This window comes from Bubalus kerabau, chromosome 17 (assembly GCF_029407905.1).
Source record: "Bubalus kerabau isolate K-KA32 ecotype Philippines breed swamp buffalo chromosome 17, PCC_UOA_SB_1v2, whole genome shotgun sequence".
Classification (NCBI taxonomy): Eukaryota; Metazoa; Chordata; class Mammalia; order Artiodactyla; family Bovidae; genus Bubalus; species Bubalus kerabau.
In genome coordinates, this window is record NC_073640.1 from 40,706,462 (window position 1) to 40,720,132 (window position 13,671).

The 13,671-nt window shown below is 38.7% G+C and overlaps 1 long non-coding RNA gene across 1 annotated transcript in view; it reads left to right on the forward strand.

Moving 5' to 3' along the window:
- The first annotated feature begins 12,524 nt into the window (after nt 1-12,524).
- Nucleotides 12,525-13,671, forward strand: part of LOC129631948 (uncharacterized) — a 91,732-nt gene continuing 90,585 nt past the window's right edge. Inside the window, exon 1 of the long non-coding RNA XR_008704240.1 lies at nt 12,525-12,719. This is a non-coding gene — a long non-coding RNA (uncharacterized LOC129631948). The remainder of the gene's footprint in view (nt 12,720-13,671) is intronic.

Here is a 13,671-nt window from a genome sequence, read left to right on the forward strand (position 1 = left end):
TTCTTCCATTGTAAAATAAAAAAGTGAGGTCAGGTTTAAAAGGAAAAGAGTAGAATCCTTTGTTAAAACAAAAAAAAGACTTTCACAAGCAACATGATGTCAGTGACTTTTATGGAACTAATTGGGACAAAAGGTTTGGCCCAGGATAAGGCCAGTTCAATTAGTGTTTCGAGTTGAGCGATTGAACAGTTGAAGTATTTAAAAAAATGAAAGTACAGCTTGCATTTGTGGTGTGATACTCACATTACTTGCATTTGTTACAATTCAAGTTGTTTACTTATTGCTGTATTTCAGTTGTCTTCATAGAACCTTGATTGCGTTAATGATTTTGGTGGTGGTTCTGTAAAAATAATCAAGCTAATAAAGTTATAATGGCATGTGTTTTAAATAGTTGGTTGAAAATGGTCTAAATATCTGTTTATCCAGTAGTCTGTAATAGCTTCTTCACTCAACACCTAATCTACTTGGTAAATAATCTGTGTTTCAAAAAATGCACTGTGTATTTACATAATAGACTTCAGGTGTATTAAGAAAACAATATATATTCTATACATTCTTGAAATATCTTATTCAACAGAAATTGTTGCCATTCATTGAGTAAAGAGTGTGCATTTGAAGAATTATCTAAAACAGTTATATGAAAAATCATAATGTCTTGCAAGAACCTGTTAAGGTTTATTTTGTCTCTGATCGCGTAAGTTTTGTCTTTTTTACTTCTTAAACATACATGACAGACTTTGAGATGAAACTTTTAGGGAGAGCAGAACCCTCAAAAATATAAACTTTTCGGAAGAGAGGAATGCTTTTTTAATTTTCAATACCTGCTTTGTAACAATGTCCTTCTGAATACTTTTTCAAGATATTAACCGGATGTTTCTAATCCTGTGGTCTTTCTCTGTCTTTCATATTTGAGACGAGATTGACCTGGTATGGTGACCCTAACATTGCTCTACAGGCCAAGCCCTATGATGATTAAAAGTACAGGAAAGCAGTGTAACCTTGGGCAAGTGACTGATTTGTTTCTCGTCTGTAGAATAGGAATAATAATAACAGGATCTGCCTCATGAGGTTGTCGAGCATGTTAAATGAGTTAATTCAAACAAAGAACTTCTAACAGTGTTTCGTGTACTTGATAAATGCTAGCTGGTATATCTGGTTACTTGTAATTGTAGAGCATGACCATTCTTACTAGACAGATGTTGACGAAAATATTCTATTAAAAGTCTGCAATAAAAACTTGGCGATCTAAATCTTGACCTACATATGAAAAGCTTTTGAAAGTGAAGCCAGTGAAGAAACATAAACCACTAGGGGAAGTGACTGATATAATAGGCAATCCACAAAACATAGCTCTTTTATTCATGTGAAATATGTTAATCTGTCATTTTATTTTCAATTCTCATGCCTTTTTTTTTTAACTTTTCATTTTCAAGTAATTTTAGACTTAGAGAAGTTTTAAAACAGGAAAGTTTGCATATAACTATCACTCAGCCTCCCCTAAAGTTAACGTCTTGACTTGGTATAATTGTTAAGACTAAGAAATAATTATCAACAGAATACATTTAACCAAACTGAACAATTTATTTGGCTTTCACTGATTTTCAACTCGCAGTCTCTTTATGTTCCAGGACCCAGTTCAGGTCCACACACTGCATTTAGCTGTCACATCTCTTTAGTTTCCTTCAGTCTGTGACAGTTCCTCAGTCTTTCTTTGACTTTCATGACTTTGACAGTTTTGAAGAGTACTGGTTTCGTATTTCATAGAATATCCCTCAATTTGAAGTTTTCTGATTTTTTTTTTATCATTAGATTTGGTGGGTTTTGTTTTAGTCGCTCAGTTGTGTCCGACTCTTGCAACTCCACTGGGCTCCTCTGTCCACGGGATTTCCCAGGCAAGAATACTGGAATGGGTTGCCATTTCCTTCTCGCAGGGAAATTCCTGAACCAGGGATTTCCCGAACCAGATGAACTTGCATCTCTTGAGTCTCCTGCATTGCAGGCAGATTCTTAACCACTGTGCCACCTGGGAAGCCTAACACCCTGGCACCTATTGATATTTATATAACCTCTACTTTCCTGATCATTTGTTAGTGTTTAAATGAAAAAGTTAAATTCAGAAATAGGCATTTTTTTGACTCCACAGAATAATTCTGTTTTGAAATATAAGAATTGTTTTTTCTAAGAGTTAATTAAGATACACTTTTTTTATTCCTTATTTCTCCAAAAAAAATTTTTTTTGTTGTTATAAATAACTAAACCCTTCTTTTTTTCTGTTTTTCTTCTTTCTTTTCTTCATAGACTGTTGTGTCCCTTTTTGTTGTGTCCCTTTTTGACGGGCCATAAGCAAACTGCTACTATTAGGATTAATTGCTTCATGCTAGATATAGTGATTATTGTCAGATAAGGCAATGGCACCCCACTCCAGTACTCTTGCTTGGAAAATCCCATGGATGGAGGAGCCTGGTGTGCTACAGTCCATGGGGTCGCTAAGAGTCGGACAGGACTGACTGACTTCACTTTCACTTTTCACTTTCATGCATTGGAGAAGGAAATGGCAACCCACTCCAGTGTTCTTGCCTGGAGAATCCCAGGGACAGGGGAGCCTGGTGGGCTGCCATCTCTGGGGTCGCACAGAGTTGGACACGACTGAAGCGACTTAGCAGCAGCAATGATTATTGTAAAATTTAAGGTTGAAGCTTATCAACACTTAGAATTTATGTTTATATTCCTACCTTAGAATTTATGTTTATATTGTCTTTTCATCATTTCCAAAATCCTCTGGAAATACTGAAGATATGAAAGCCACAAGTCAAATGATATGTGGAAATTAAGGAAGGACTTTTGTCGGGGATTGCTGTGAGACAAGGAAAGAGGGTAGAGAATAAATCAGACCTCTATTTACTATGTTCACAAACCTGATGGTTTTGATAAGTCTGACAATACACCCAAAATCCACACAAATGGAAGTGATGAATTTAGAGCTGAGCAATATACTACATTCAGTTTCTACTGTGTGTTTGTGTGTATGTGGTAAGTTGTTTCAGTCCTGTCTGACTCTATGACCACATGGACTGCAGCCTGCTAGGTTCCTCTGTCCATGGGATTCTCCAGGCAAGAATACTGAAGTGATTTGCCATGCCCTCCTCCAGGGGATCTGCCCGACCCAGGGATCAAAGCCACCCTCACTTATATCTCCGAGTGCCACCTGGGAAGTCCTCAGTTCCTATTGGTTTCTCTTAAAAACCAAATTGTATGAGGAGGTTTCCAGGCTGGATAGTTAATGAGAGTCACAGGTAACTTAGCATATCATTTATCAATGACTCTGTAATCAGAATTTTTGACTCCTCATACTGTGACCTTATCTAATGTGGATCTAAACAGCCACCATGGAAGTGACGAGTGTCACAGTGTTAACTTCAGGAAGAATCTCAAGGTGCTACTTCTCACTTCCACCTCTTTTACAGGTTGAAAGTCAGGTTACTCACTCTGGCAGACCCTGATGGACACCATTTATATCTTTTGGGCACAATATCCTTTTACCCTGAAGGCTGCTTATTGAGGACCGCTGTGACTGTCTGCCAGAGGACGGTTTTTCTGATTGCATGCTCAGTTTGGTCAGCATGTAGGCCAAGCCAGAATTGCCAAAGAGTTGATACCACCAGAAGAAACCATCAACTAGTGACAAGTGAGGGTTTAGTGGATACACCTATGTCTTCCCTTGGTTCGAATAACAGGGGCATGTAATACATTAGCTTCCAGAACCCCTGTGGGTTTAAGCTCCAATTGCCCACTAACTCAATAATGCACCTTGTTGATGTCTCACCCTTCTGTGTCATGCATGCTGGTTTTTCCCCCAGATAACTTCCCAAATAAACTACTTGCAGTATTATCCTTGTCTTAAGGTCTGCTTTTGGGAGAATATAAACTATAGCCAGACCAAGTCTGAGTTATCTCTTAGCATAAAATGGTTTCCAAATCCCTTACTTCCTCTCCTTTGCTGTTTCTGTATGTTTATTTTGTTCCTCTGGCCTCTTGTCCAACTGGTTTCTCTCTGGAGAGCTTAGGCATGAGGAGGTGAGCAGGATAGAAGGCACTGGTGATGCTGAGACAAATGGGTATTGTAGCATCAGGGCAGGGAAGAGAAATTGGGCATTTGTTGAGTGCCTGCTCTGACCCAGGCACTGGACTGTATTAAGTGCTTTACAAAGGTTATTTCATCTCATTCTCTCACCAGCCCTGGAAGGACTGAAATATATGAGTCTTTTGCAACCGCTTGCGTAAATAGCAGTATTAAGGCAGAGTTGTTTGGCTAAACAAGTGACCCTTCCCTCTTGCAGTCACTGGCCACACCATGGATCTGAACTTCTTAAGCTTAACGACATACTTGGTTTTTCTAACTCTGGAGTCAATCATGGCTGTTTTTTTCCATTGGTCAGTAAATGGCCTAATCATCATGTGGCCTTTTGCTTCATATTTGTCACTGTCAAGTTGGCTTTGTATTTTGGAAAGCTTCCAGCACTCATTACCATAATGATAAAAGGAGAGATGCAGTGGGCGCTTGGGCTGATTTCCATTGAGAGAAGTTCATATTCTCAGCACAAGGACTTGGAAAACTGTTTAGAGGGGCCATTCTTGCTTTCAGAATTTATCCCTTCAAAACCAAAAGAACCTGCAAACCTGTATATTAAAACACGTTCATGGTTATTTGAGTCTGCAGAATTGGAGCTGTCAACTTGTCCAGAATTAGCCTGCAAGACAGCCAAGGTTGATGGCAGAACTCTAACACTAATTTACTTATAATTTGCTTTTGTTTCTTCTCATCTTGGGAGCCGTTCCTTGGTATTTCATAATCAGTCACAAGCCAGGCAAGCTCGTAGGTTGTTTCCTTTAATGGGTGTAAGACAAGCAAAGGAATTCTAAGAAAACCTCCTAAATGGAAGGCAGGCGTTTTGTTTTGTTTATTGTAGTTGGGATCCTCTGAAGAGAAGCACCTTTTGTACTGACTTGCAGAGCTGTCCTTTATGTGACTCTAAGAGCCCAAGTTTGTGCTTATTAGACAGAGGCCAGTGTGGCCTTTACAAGGAGGAAAGAGCTTGACTTTCATCTTAGCCTTTCTAGTGCAGGCTATAGGCTGGTCTGTATTCTCACTTGTCATTTTCTTGCCTGCTAACGGTATTGGGAGCTCTCCAGGAACTCTTCATGATGCAGCTAAAACACAAGTGTCTTGAGAAGCCCTAATCCAAAGTGAATCTTCTATAAATAATAAACAGCAAATAGGCTCCACTTAGTTATATTAACCTCCAAATAGGTCAGGCACATTGTTTAAAAATGCAAACATCACAATAAAACGGATTCCCTAGATGCAGAATTTGATGTGTATGTGCAGATTTTCTGGACATGGTACAGGAAAAAATAGCCCACACCTATGCTTCACTACTTAAAATATTTATATATTATCTCTGAAAAGTGCTACTTTTGAGATGCTATTTATTATAAGCTGATAGAACTCAAGGGCTCTCTGTCCTCGTAGAAGTCCTTCTTATCTTTCCTGATTGCTGAGTAGTTACTGCTAACTTTACTTTCCAAGACCTGTGGAGTCCTCAAGTGAATTGGAGCTCTTGCCAAATTTTTCGTGATTTCTTGCTGAACAACTTGGCATTCATTGCGATACTCTTTTAGTTTTTTCAGTGGGTCTAATTTCACATGTTAAGAATCTTATTGTTTGCCAGCCAAAATAAAATGGCACAGTTCAAAACTATTTATACAATTCAAAACATTTTTTCATGCGGAGCTCATTCTGCTTGCCTTTCTGCCTCGATTGTACGTTAACTTCATTTCTTTCGTGCCAGGAATAATTAGACAATTAAGTGCTGATGCTCTGCAAATGAAATGGCATATTTTCATTGAAATTCTAACTACAAAAATACCTAGTCTAATTCTCATTCCTTCTTAAAATCAGATGGGTAAAGTGTTCCACTGCAAACTCTAACATACAGACCCAAAAGTATTTGTACTTGGACAAAGATATGGCACTATAATTCGATTGGGGAATGGCAGTAATTACTTTTTCCCTGGGAAAAGTAATTCTTGCAATTAAAAATATACAGAGCTTGTGTGAGACATTTCTGTACTTCCCAATTTGCTTATGGTTTAGCCATTACCCATGTCAATCTATAATTCTGTTGTAATGATTTTAAGAGTAAATAAAGTTGCATGATGTCTCACAGTATGTGTGTATATATATATATATATATATATATATATATATATATAGAAAGAGAGAGAGAGAGAGAGAGAGAGAGAGAAGGGACCTTCATTGCTGTGTTGAAATCTCCTGATCCTTTAAAACTACCTCCTTTAAATCTTCTTTTAATTCCTTTCCTTCTCCTCTCAACACCATGGAATTGCCATAATTAAGAGATGATATAGAAGTCCAATTTACTTGGGATCTGGCTATATATCTGGTTGGATCCATTCACATGAAAGGGATATAATGCAACTCCCAGCCTGATCCACCAGGACTCCTCTGTAGTTTCCCATCTGAAGATTGCACTGAACTCCAGTAATCTCTTTAAAAATGAAATCCTTTATGCTATATGAGAATTGCTTCCCTCTCTCCCCAAACCATGTCTTCCGTACACACTGTCACTTCTGCCACATTGTATTCATTAGAAGCGAGTCATTAAGTCCAACCCACACTTAAAAGAGGACAATTAAGTTTTACTTCTTGAAAGGAAGAATGTTAAATAATCTGTGGACGTATTTTAAAGCCACCAGAATCCTGGACAAGGATTTCAGATGGAGGAGTGACATGAATCTTCAGTAGAAAAAGGTTGGCTGAAATATAGAGTGCAGAGTATACTCATATAAGAAGGGCCTGGGCTATTTGATCAGAATCTCCTTTACCCACTAAACCAGAAACCCTATTAAGGCAGGGACCACATTACCATTGATTCTCCAGCACTTGAAATCCCTTGCATGTAAGAGATGCTCCTTAAATAATTTTAGAATGACTGAATCAGTTAATCACTAACTTAATAAATGAGGAATGGGTGACTTGATTACATAATTTGAGAGAAAGTATGTCAAAATGGTAAAGGTACTCTATGGAATCATAATGCCTGGGTTCAGAGCCAGGCCCCACCACATACCAGATGCATTTCTTGGGAGGTCACTTAATCTTTCCAAGCCTCAGAGTAAAAATGGGAATATTAATATAAGCTATCCTATGGAGTTATTATAAGGATGACATGATAATTAGGTATAGTATTTGGTACATAATAAACTAAGAAGAGGTGGCAAGAATACACAGAAGAACTGTGCAAAAAAGAGCTTCACGACCCAGATAATCATGATGGTGTGATCACTCACCTAGAGCCGCACATCCTGGAATGTGAAGTCAAGTGGGCCTTAGAAAGCATCATTACAAACAAAGCTAGTGGAGGTGATGGAATTCCAGTTGAGCTATTTCAAATCCTGAAAGATGATGCTGTGAAAGTGCTGCACTCAATATGCCAGCAAATTCGGAAAACTCAGCAGTGGCCACAGGACTGGAAAAGCTAAGTTTTCATTCCAATCCCAAAATTTCATTCCAATCCCAAAGAAAGGCGCTGCCAAAGAATGCTCAAACTACTGCCCAATTGCCCTCATCTCACACACTAGTAAAGTAATGCTCAAAAATCTCTAAGCCAGGCTTCAGCAGTACATGAACCGTGAACTTCCAGATGTTCAAGCTGGTTTTAGAAAAAGCAGAGGAACCAGAGATCAAATTGCCAACATCTGCTGGATCATCGAAAAAGCAAGAGAGTTCCAGAAAAACATCTATTTCTGCTTTATTGACTATGCCAAAGCCTTTGTGTGGATCACAATAAACTGGAAAATTCTGAAAGAGATGGGAATACTGGGCCACCTGACCTGCCTCTTGAGAAACCTATATGCAGGTCAGGAAGCAACAGTTAGAACTGAACATGGAACAACAGACTGGTTCCAAATAGGAAAAGGAGTACATCAACACTGTATATTGTCACCCTGTTTATTTAACTTATATGCAGAGTACATCATGAGAAACGCTGGGCTGGAAGAAGCACAAGCTGGAATCAAGATTTTCTGGAGAAATATCAATAACCTGAGATATGCAGATGATACCACCCTTGTGGCAGAAAGTGAAGAGGAACTAAAAAGCCTCTTGATGAAAGTGAAAGTGGAGAGTGAAAAAGTTGGCTTAAAGCCAACTGAATGTTGATTCAGAAAACGAAGATCATGGCATCTGGTCCCATCACTTCATGGGAAATAGATGGGGAAACAGTGGCAGACTTTATTTTTGGGGGCTCCAAAATCACTGCAGATGGTGATTGCAGCCATGAAATTAAAAGATGCTTACTCCTTGGAAGGAAAGTTATGACCAACCTAGATAGTATATTGAAAAGCAGAGACATTACTTTGCCAACAGAGGTCCATCTAGTCAAGGCTATGGTTTTTCCAGTAGTCATATATGGATGTGAGAGTTGGACTGTGAAGAAAGCTGAGCGCCGAAGAATTGATGCTTTTGAACTGTGGTGTTGGAGAAGACTCTTGGGAGTCCCTTGGACTGCAAGGAGATCCAACCAGCCCAACCTAAAGGAGATCAGTCCTGGGTGTTCATTAGAAGGACTGATGCTAAAGCTGAAACTCCAATACTTTGGCCACCTCATGCGAAGAGTTGACTCATTGGAAAAGACTCTGATGCTGGGAGGGATTGGGGGCAGAGGAGAAGGGGACAACAGAGGATGAGATGGCTGGATGGCATCACTGACTCGATGGACATGAGTCTGAGTAAACTCCAGGAGTTGATGATGGACAGGGAGGCCTGGAGTGCTGCAGTTCATGGGGTCACAAAGAGTCGGACACAACTGAGTGACTGAACTGAACTGAAACATTTAATAAATATTAGTAATTATAACTATTGTTAATACTCAAGTTTTCAAGCTGTTAAATAGTAGAACCAGAATTTGAATTCATATCTGTCTTGTTTGAAAGCTCATAGTCCTAACATTTGTAACTTCAAGAGTGGAGGTAATACTATCCTTTCATGTTATTATAAAATATTGAATATAGTTCCCTATGCTATGCAATAGGCCCTTGTTGTTAATTTTGTAAGTATTAATGTATACATCTTAATCCCAAACTCCTGATTTATCCCTCCCCCTTTCGCCTTTGGTAACCATAAATTATTTTCTATATCTGTGGTTCTATTCATGTTTTATTTATAAGTTAATTTGTATCTTTTTTTAGATTCCACATGCAAGTAAATCTGAAAAAAGAATATATATATAAATATAAAAAGAATATATAATATAGATAAAAAGAAAACAAATATATAAAAACTGAATCACTTTGCTGCACACCTGAAACTAAGACAACTTTGTAAATCAACTATATTTCAATTTAAAAGTTACTTTTTCATGAGTAGTGGTGTTTAAACTCAGTGGGCCTCTTCAGTCAATATTTTTTTTTTTCGGTCAATATTTTGATAGAAGTTCTATAGTACTTGGCTTTTAACAAAGTCTTGGGCTTTTTTTAATTCAGTTGCAGAAGGAGATGATGGAGCTTCTTGAGGCTTAATTTTTAACAGGTTTTTCTAAGCTAGTTCTAGAAAACAGCAGGGAATACCACCAGGACCATTTTTAGAGAACGCTTGTTTTGATTGACTAAGCTATACAGCAAGAACAGTAGCAGCAGCACAAAACCACTCCAAGTTGTGTTGGATAGCTGAGAGACCCACATAACCTATGTTGATGTACATGTGAGAAGCCTTTAATTTCTTATAGAGAACAGTTTCTTCTATGCTTTTCTTTCTACAGTGTTCAGTTTGATATGTGGGAAAGAATAGGTCTGTGTTGGTAACCTATTGATGAATAACAAACCACTCCATACTATAGAGGCTTAAAATAATAATCATTTAATTTTCTCACCAATCTTTAACTCAGAGGTTCGGGTTGGGGTCTGCTGGGCAGTGTTGCTGGTCTCACCGCAGGGGATGGCTGGAGTAGGAACAGATGGTCTAAAATAGCCTCACTTACATGTTTGGTGCTGGTACTAGCTTTCAGCTGAATCATATATCTCTAGACTCTAGCTGGGCTTATTCACATCATAGCAGTCAAAATAGGAAATGTCCTATTGAACAAAGGCTTTTCAAGATTCAGCTGCATGACATTTGTAAATATCCCATTGGCCAAGAAAGTCACATGACCAAGCCCAGATTCAAGGGGTGGACAAAACTGCTTTAGAATAAAAACTACTTTAGAATCTCATGGACTGAGGAGCCCCGGGGGTTATGTTCCACGAATCAAAAAGAGTGAGATACGACCGAATGACTAACACTTTCACTTTCTTGATGGGAAGAATGAAAAATGCTACAGAGTTGTATTGAAAAGAAGTATGCTTTGGTCTGGGGTGGTAGAATCGTTCTGGCTTCTTTGCAAACAGTTACCACAATGTGGAAGATAGTAGCAATTTCATGTTTCCAAGGTGTGAAGCAAGTCCGGAAAGATCTTTTGAGGGATTTACATCTCAGAGTTATATCTGGCACAGAATTGATGTGAAATGTGCTTCTTTTATAGGTGCTTCAATTAGGTAACTAGGTGACCACGTAGTGTTAGTTGGTGATCGCTGAAACCTTAATGCACATGCCCTGTATGTGGATGCTAAGATACAAACAGATCCGAGTCTGCAAATCTAGTTTGGAACTGTTGGGTGGATGTAAAAGCTTCATTTATGCTTCTTAAATACTGCATGTCTACTGGGTAAACTTTGCTAATGAAATTTCATAGTCATGTTTTCCAGTTTCTTATGAAATTTTAAAATTCCAAGAGACTTTCAGAAATTTCATTTATTCTATCTGAATACGGCATAGAACTCCTGATACAATCTTCTCAGGAAACTGCCATGCTGTGCCTAGGCCATCTCTCTCTGAATCCCCACCCTCTAAGCCCCGTGTCCAAGTAAGACAGCTAGTTATATGTTAAGCAAGTGGGAGAGCAAAATCAGCAACCCTAGGAAATCAACCTCTGGGACCCTGTGGCTACTCTTCTTGGGTGTCTTGAGTGAATTTAAAATTTGAGGACTTTCTAAAATTGTCCTGTTCCTGTGGCATGTGAAATCATGATTATGTGAATAAAAGTGATGTGAAACCTTAAAGTTTTCAAGTAAATAGATCTTATTTTGATATTTTGAATTGGAAGAAATGCAATATTTCTAAGATAACCTCTCCTAAATTTGCACCTCGAGGTTTAATTGATTATGGCTTGTAACAACTGGGAGTTATCATTTGGCATATAAGCCTGGTGTGCTGCAGTCCATGGGGTAACACAGGGTGGGACATGACTTAACAACTGAACAACAACAACAACATATTTCTTGGATCATTTTGAATGGGTTGATTTGTGTTAAACTGGATTTGGGGCTTTATATCAGAAAAAAATGCATTGCTTAAAGAAAAAGCTATGGTTATTGTGGAAATGTTGGGGCCTAACAGAAGAGTGGTCTTTAATATTAATAGTTTCTGAATCTTTAGAGGATACTAATGATGCTACTTCTCTTTCTATTGTACATGATCAGAAAATACACTGTGGGCCCACTTTGTAGCTTATCTTAGTTTTTGATTCTCAACATTTCACAACACAATTTATCTAGTAGTAAAGAATCCAGACGTTTGGAAACTCATTAAAATAAAAAATGCAGCTTAAAGAAAAGGTATACTATGTCTCTTGAAACATCCCATTTTTTTTTTTCTTTAACTGAGGATGGGATGTTAAAAATTAAGTTCCCCATCCCTGAGGGTGTACACAAAGTTCTATTCTGGTAAGGGTGATGAATAGAAGGTAGAGTGGACCTTGATCAAGATAACCCAAGCACATTGGCCATATGATGTTCATTTCCTTGGTGCTAAGGTGGTAGACTTTGGGACTCTCCTAAAGAAAGGGTCCTGAATCCAGAAATAAATGCTACACATTTCATAGTTACTCTAGTGGGTGTCCTGCAAGTATGGGAATGTTCACTTTTATGCTTTGCACAGTGAGCTGTACATCAGGCATGCCCTGCTGAGGGGAAGCCCTCACCCTAAACAGAAGGAAGCCTCCACCTGGAGGTCTGCAGCCTGGATGACCTTTGTGCACTGATCATACTGGACAGCTCTGAAGACCACTTAACTGCACAAGGCATTCACTTTCTTAACACATGGAGAGCATGCTGAAGTTCCCCAAGAGTTGGTTGGGTTTGTCCATTGCTGTAGGTCAGATTTTTCCAAAATGAGTTCTGCATGATGCCCTGCCCATGATTCTCCCAGAAAGGAAAAAGGATTCATAGCTGGAATGGTTTGAATATATCATTATCCTCTTGGAGATTCACATAAGCATATTAAAGGTTCAGAGAAGTTCGACAGGAAGACAACTGTTTAATCTTGTTTAAGCTATCTTTTCCTACACATCTGTGAACACAGATTTATTTTTCCTGACACATAATAACATCCCACACTTCAAAGAATATTGCTGTAGATAATCTAAGTTTGATCCTCACATTAAGCATACTTTTAGAGACTGACTTACATCGCATGGCGTTGGCTCCTTGTAGAAGAGCATTTGCCATGCTGCGATTTGCTATTATGCCATCAGCCGACTTGAGGGTTGTTCCAGAAATGAAACACAGGGAACTTGCCATCACATTCGTCGTGGGCACCTCTTTAAGTATGTAATCGACATGATTAAATAACACCATCATGGAATTGGTATATTAAAACAGTCTACATGTATTATCTTACAGTTCTGAAGGTTAGAAGTTGGAAATGGGTCTCACTGGACTAAAGGCAAGGTTCTGGCCGAGCTCTGTTCCTCCTGGAGGCTCCAAGGGAGAGGTCATTGTCTTGCCTTTTCTAGCTTCTAGAGACTGCCCACATTTGTTGGCTCATGGCCTGAGTCTTCTTCAAAGCCAGCAACAGGCAGTCCAGTCTTTGTCATGATTCCAACTCTCTGTCTGGTTCTTGATCTTCTGTCTTCCTCTTCCACTTTTAAAGGACCCTTGTGATTATCCAGAGCCTAACCAGGCAATTGGGGATAATTTCCTTATTTTAAGGTCAGCTAATGAGCAGCTGTAATTTCATCTGTAGTCTTAAATCCCTCTTGCTACCTAATCTAATATATTCACAGGGTCCTGGAGAAGGAAGTGAACATCTCTGAAGAGCGGTTATTATTCCTACACAACACAGCATACATATCACTCTTTGTGCTTTGGCTTCTAGGATGCTGAAAACTATTTAACAACTATTTGGACCTTTATCTTATTTTTCTAACCTTATTTTCCTTTTGTTCTTATATTTTCATTCTTTTGTAAAATTCATGTCTTCACACATGCCTGCACATTTATCAGCCTTGTCAAAATGTAGAAATAATCAGTGCCAATAATGACTCTCAAAAATGGTGGTTGGCAAAGTACAGCCCATGGCCCAAATCCAGTCTGCCTCTTATTTTTTGTAAACAAATTCTGTTGGAACCCACCTATTGTTTTCCTGAGATAAGGACTGAATTGAGTAGCTCCGGCATAGAAGATATGGCCCACAAAAAGGAAAATATTTAGACTCTGGCCCTTTCCAGAAAAAGTTTACCAGCCCTTTCTCTAGACACTCTGAGACTTATTAGCATG